The sequence below is a fragment of the Onychomys torridus genome, unplaced genomic scaffold (assembly GCF_903995425.1).
Source record: "Onychomys torridus unplaced genomic scaffold, mOncTor1.1, whole genome shotgun sequence".
Classification (NCBI taxonomy): Eukaryota; Metazoa; Chordata; class Mammalia; order Rodentia; family Cricetidae; genus Onychomys; species Onychomys torridus.
Genome location: NW_023412285.1, coordinates 1 through 6,452, shown reverse-complemented (window position 1 = coordinate 6,452; position 6,452 = coordinate 1). Strand labels below are relative to the sequence as shown.

General features: G+C 44.4%; 1 pseudogene; it reads left to right on the top strand.

Annotated features, from left to right (window-relative positions):
• The first annotated feature begins 1,888 nt into the window (after positions 1 to 1,888).
• On the top strand, positions 1,889 to 3,386 carry LOC118575588 (annotated as a pseudogene).
• Positions 3,387 to 6,452: the final 3,066 nt, after the last annotated feature.

Below are 6,452 nucleotides of genomic sequence, written 5' to 3'. Positions count from 1 at the left end.
ATTCTCTCTTCCATCCCTTGCATTCTGTTGGTGAAGCTTGCATCCTGTTTGCTTACCTAGATTTTCCATTTCCAGAACACTCTCGATTTGTGTTTTCTTCATTGCTTCTGTCTCTATTTTCAGGGCTTGAACATTTTTATTTGTTTCCTTCAAGTGTTTGTTTTTTCTTGGGTTTCTTGACATTCATTAAGGGATTTGCTCGTTTCCTTTAATTTTTTTGTTTATTTCTCAATTTCTTTAAGAAAGAAAGAAGTTGCCAGGTGGCAATGGTACATGCCTTTAATCCCAGAACTCAAGAGACAGAGCCAGGCAGAGAGTTTGAAGCAAGCTTGGTCTAGAGAGAGACATCAAGGACAGGTACCAAAACTACACAGAGAAACCCTGTCTTGAAAACCAAAGAAAGGTAGAAATCAAAATATCTTTATTTGCATATGATATCATGGTATACATAAGAGAACCCCAAAAATTCTACCGGGGAACTCCTACAACTGATAAACACCTTCAGCGATGTTGCTAGATACAAGATTGACTAAAAAAAAAATCAGTAGGACTGATAAATACAAATGATAAACACACTGAGAAACAAATCAGGGAAACAATTTCCTTCACAATAGCCACAAACAACATAAAATATCTGTGGTAACTGAACTCATTAAGTGATAGACTTGTACAATGAAACTTCAAGTCTCTGAAGAAAGAAACTGAAGAAGACATCAGAGGATGGAAAAATCTTCCATGCTCATGGATCAGCAGGATTAACATAGTGAAAAGGCCATTTTACCAAAAGCAATCTACAGATTCAACACCATCCCCATCAAAATTTTTATGATCCTTTAAAAGAAACAGCTCAACTTTATGTGGAAAAACAACACACCCAGGATCACTAAATCAATCCTGAACAATAAAAGAACTTCTGGGGGTTTCACAATCCCTGGTTTCAAGCTCTACTACAGAGTTTCAGTGCTACAAGATGCTTGGTATTGACATAAAAACTGACGTGTTGATCAATGGAATTGAATCAAAGACACACACACACACACACACACACACACACACACAGATACACACACACACACACACCTATGGACACCTGAGTTTTATAAAGAAGCTAAAAACTACACAACGGAGAAAAGAAAGCATCTTCAACAGTTGGTGCTGGTCTGACTGGATGTCTGCAGGTAGGAGAATGCAAATAGATCTGCATGTATCATCCTGTACAAAACCCAAGTCCAAGTAGTTCAAAGACCTCACATGAATCCAGATACACAGAACGTGACAGAATAGAAAGAAGGGGAAAGCCTTGAACACATCAATACAGGAGATAACTTCCTAAACAGAACACTGACAGCCAAATCAAACATTCCAATTAGAAAATGGTGTACAGATCTAAACAGAGAATTCTCAACAGAGAATTTCAAATGGACAAGAAACACTTTTAAAATGTTCAACAATGTTGTCACAGGAGAAATAACCAATAGCACAGGCACTAAGATCAACAATTAAGAGAGAAAGAAAGAGAGAGACCCCCGCAGATCCTGAGCCAGAGGGTGGTTCAGGGAGGGGAAGGAGTCCTGGAGCCCTTCAGCAGCTGGGGCAGTAGCAGCTGGAGGCCTCCTCTGCTGCCCTCCAGAGCGCCTGGCACAGATCGCTGTCCAAGTCAGCAGCGCTCCGGCCATTGCTGCCTCTACCTTTGCCTAGCAGAACCCCAGAAGCAGGACCATTTCAGTGTGGCTTGGCAGCAGGGATCTCCTGCACGCAGCTCAGGGATAGCTCTGAAGCTCCGGGATCCTACAGGGCTCCGAAGTCTTGTCATGTTAGCCAAAGTGGAGACTGGCCCGATCGCATGGGGAACAGGTGCAGATGCCGGAAAACAAGCAAGTGTCAATTTAAAATGGTGAATTACTCCATGATGAAGATCTCAAAGAGCTATGTCCTGTTTGTGGCAATAAAGTTACCGGGTACCATTATGGTCTCCTTACCTGTGAAAGCTTCAAGGTTTTTTTTTTTTTAAGTGAACAGTCCAAAACAATAAAAGTACACATGTATATAAAGCCAGAACTGCCAAAATGGACAAAACACAGAGAAACCATAGTACTTACTGTCGATTCCAAAAATGTCCAAGTGTTGGAAGGAAGCTAGAAGCCCCAGGAGCTGAGCGCATGCAAGGAGGCAGAAGTAAGTTGGGGCCGATGTACAAGAGAGACAGGGCCCTAAAGCAACAGAAGAAAGCCCTCATCGGAGCTGATGGACTTAAGCCGGAAGCCATGACTCAGGTGATGCAAGTGAAGCCCTTGGACCTGACCATCTTCTCTGCAATTCAGAACATCCATTCTGCCTCCAAAGGCCTACCTCTGAACCTTGCTACCTTGCCTCCCACAGACTATGACAGAAGTCCCTTTGTCACCTCCCCCATTAGCATGACAATGCCACCTCTGAACCTTGCTACCTTGCCTCCCACAGACTATGTCATAAGTCCCTTTGTCACCTCCCCCATTAGCATGACAATGCCACCTCATGGCAGCCTGCAAGGTTACCAACCATATGGTCACTTTGCTAGCCTGTCCATCAAGTCTGAGTACCCTGATCCCTACATCAGCTCACCTGAGTCAATGATGGACTACTTCTACATGGATGGTTACCAGATAAGCTCCCCAGGCAGCACACCATACCTGATGCTGGAACTTCTGAAGTGTGAACCAGATGAGCCTCAAATTCGAGTGAAAATCTCAGCTTACTCACAGCAAGAGCAGGCTAACTGAGGCAAGCATGAAAAGCTGAACACATTTGGGCTCATGTGCAAAATGGCAGACCAGACCCTCTTCTACATTGTTGAGCGGGCCAGGAGTAGTGTCTTCTTCAGAGACCTGAAGGTTGATGACCAAATGAAGCTGCTTCAGAACTGCTGGAGTGAGCTCTTGATCCTTGATCACATTTACTGGCAAGTGGTACATGGGAAGGAAGGGTACCTCTTGCTGATTACTGGGCAACACGTTGACTACTCCAGCATAGCCTCACAAGCCCGAGTCACACTCACCAACCTCCTGAGTCATTCACAGTAGCTAGTCCTGAGACTTTGTTCTCTACAGTTTGACCATCCAGAGTTGGTATGTCTGAAGTTCCTAGTGCTGTTCAGCTTAGATGTCAAGAAACTTGAGAACTTCCAGCTGGTGGAAGGTGTCCAGGAACAGGTGAATGCTGCCTGTCAGGACTACATGGTTTGCAACTACCCCCAGTGAACAGAGAAGTTTGGACAGCTGCTTCTTCTACTCCCTGAAATCCGGGCACTCCGCATGCAGGTGGACGAGTACCTGTAAGGCAAGCATGTGAACTGGGATGTACCCTGCAATAACCTTCTCATTGAGATGCTGCACTCAGAGAGAACCTGAGTGGCCACCCCTAGAAGCTTGCTCTAGGAACAGCGAGGAGGAAGAAAACAGAAGACTCTGAACTGCTCCAAGCAATGCTTGTTGCAGTATAGCCCTCGCTACCACCACGCGTTTATCATGTCCGAGCTAGGGGCTGTGGATCGAAAAACAGAGACAAAAGACAGCAGGTCATTCGTGCCAGGGGCTGCCAAATGCCGTTCATTGAAGAAGGGAGGGGACCTTAAATACAGGCTTACAGCACAAGGGAGGAACCCCGGAGGGCAGAAGCTCGCTACTGAATGTTCTACATTCTTGATCTAAGCTGTTTACACCAAAGGCAGGATACACAAAGAACTTCCCTTAAGCATTCAGGAGGGTGGAGACCAGCAGGGAATCAGCATAGTGAGGACTCCTGGTCAGGGTCAGGCAAGCAGGGCAGTAGTTACCCAACTTGGGAGTTCCAGGGCCCTACAGGTCCCCTTTTTTACTAAAAAATGAGCTTCTGACTTAGATTGCGTGGGATGTCAGCAGGTTGCCTTACCCGTCATGAGACACTTGCCCAGGCCACACAAGCGCTCTGTCTTAGGTTGACAACCGCCCCCCAGCATTACCCATCTCTGAATACTCATTATCATACAGGCTCAACCCCGTGAGCTGTAGGGTTAACTGCTGCCAAAGATCTCAAAGTGGGGCTGGGCTTGCAATCTGTGTGACACAGAAAAGACCAACAGAAGTCCTAACCCACCCATAGCCAGTAGGCTAGAAGCAATTGAGCCATTCCCTTCTTTAACGAGCCTTACTGCAAATTGGAGTCCTTGTAAGATGGTATCCTGAGAGCAAATGGAACTTGAGTTTATTGAATTTTTAACATTCAAAGCCAATCGAAATGTATATAACTACTGAATTAAATTTATCATGCCCAATAGAATGAAAGAGTAATTAACTATGGTAGCTACTTTTGCTGCCAGGGTCTCCATTGTGCTAGCGATAGGGAAATGGCAATCCCAGAAACAGTAGCAGCAGTAGCTGCCACTGCTATAACAGCAACAATGGCCGCAGCAGTGTCAAATTCTCCTCTGGAGCATGTGAGCATCATCGGTGTCTAACTGCCACAGTCCACTGGCATGGACACAGCTCCAGGAACACGAACCACCAAGGCCCATTTCTTGATCCCAGCACGACTTGAGCTGGCAGCTCTGTAAAAGAACAACTAAGAACCATAAAGAAAAAAAAAGAGACAGAAGACAAGGAGCAGAACTAATGGTCTCATAATTGCTACATTCAGGCTCACAGATTTTAAGGTATCTTCAAAAGAGGCTAGATGAATTTCAGGAGGCCAATAAATGTTGCACAGAGCCACTCCTGAAAAGTAGGTACTATACCAGCTTGAAGAGGGTTGCAAAAAATGAAAAGGCTTAGCTGGCATGGTAAGTGTTAACAAATGGAAGTCAGTGACCTTCAGGGTTACCCTTAATCTCCAAGGTGTCTGGGTGACACGTTCTCAAACATACTTGAAAGAGCAGTTACCATACATTACCTTCTGAAGAATCCAACCGCATGGATACAGTTCCTAGGCTTATGTTAATGCTTGCCAAGGCTGGCTGTATTGGGCTCTTAATCCCCATTGGCATCAGAAGGGGATAGTTTTTCACGAAGGCCCAATAGGTCTCTGCCATGCTGGGATTCAGCAGCAGCCACAGGGCGCACACAGTGCTCAGGAACCCAAAGAGGAACCTCATTGTCCTGAGGAAAGACACAAACAGAACCCCGGGCCCACACCAACACTGGATCGGGTCCCTTCCAAATGCCAGTAGAAAGATCCTTCCATCGCACCAGAGGGTGATTTGCAACAGGAGCCCACCAGTGCTTATCTGCAGTGGATACTCCAGCAGAATCCACAGATAAAAAATTTAAAATGTATAAAACAAGGGAAAGAATAGAATGTGGGGAGGAGAGATGAGCCCCTAGCTCGCCCTTTTTACTCTAGCAATATATGTTTTTAAGGTACGATGGCAGCGTTCTACTATAGCCTGTCCTTGAGGGTTATAAGGAATACCAGTCTTATTAGCAATAGAAAAATCTTGGCAGAATTTTGAAAATCCTGTACTGCTGTAGGCAGGACCATTATCAGTCTTTATGCATTTAGGCACTCCCATATAAGCAAAGGCATGAATGATTCTTTACAATGATTCTTTACATCCTTAACCTTTTCCCTGAATGGGCAGAGGCAAAAATTAAAGAGGAATATGTATCAATAGACACATGGACATATTGTAATTTTCCAAAGGACCTGTGTGACGTCCATCTGTCACATATGATTAGGTAAAAGTCCTCGGGGATTCACTCCCAAATGAGGAACAGGTAAAAATTCAGCACAAAGAGGACATGATTGAACTATCTGGATGGCTTGTTCCTGGGTTATGCCCGTGTGATAACGAAGAGATCCAGCAAATATTCATGAATGGAGAAATGGATGGTATGTAGGCTGTTGTCTCCAAAGGCATAATTGTGTGTGTCACATATTGGCTATCAGTATAAATATTTACACACTTATCAGAAAACATCTGTAAAGCAAGCAACAGTGCCTGTACCTCCACCATCTGGACAGAAGTACCTTGGACTTTTATTTTTTTCATTATGTTACCAGAAACTACCACAGCAAAACCACGTGATGTGCCATCAGTAAATACTACACGGGCCTGAGGAATAGGAGTCATCTGTACTATCTTGGGAAATATGACAGGATGCAATTTAAAAAATTGACACACATTATTGGAGGGGTACTGAGTATCAAACTGACCCTGCATGGAGCATGTCAATATGTCCAGTCATTATCATTAGCTTGCAACCATGCTATTTGAGACTGGGTGTATGGGGTTCACCACATATCTGGCTCCTTACCAAAAGTTTGAACACTGATCTTGATTCCCTTAAATATAATCTGAGCAACAGCCTGAGGATAAGGAGTAATGGTTTTCGCTGGAGAAGCTGAGGAATGTACCCATAGAATAGGACCTGTTGGCCAAAACACTCCAGTAGGTGAATGAGAAAAACAAAATATCAAATACAATAAGGGAGAAGAAAGAT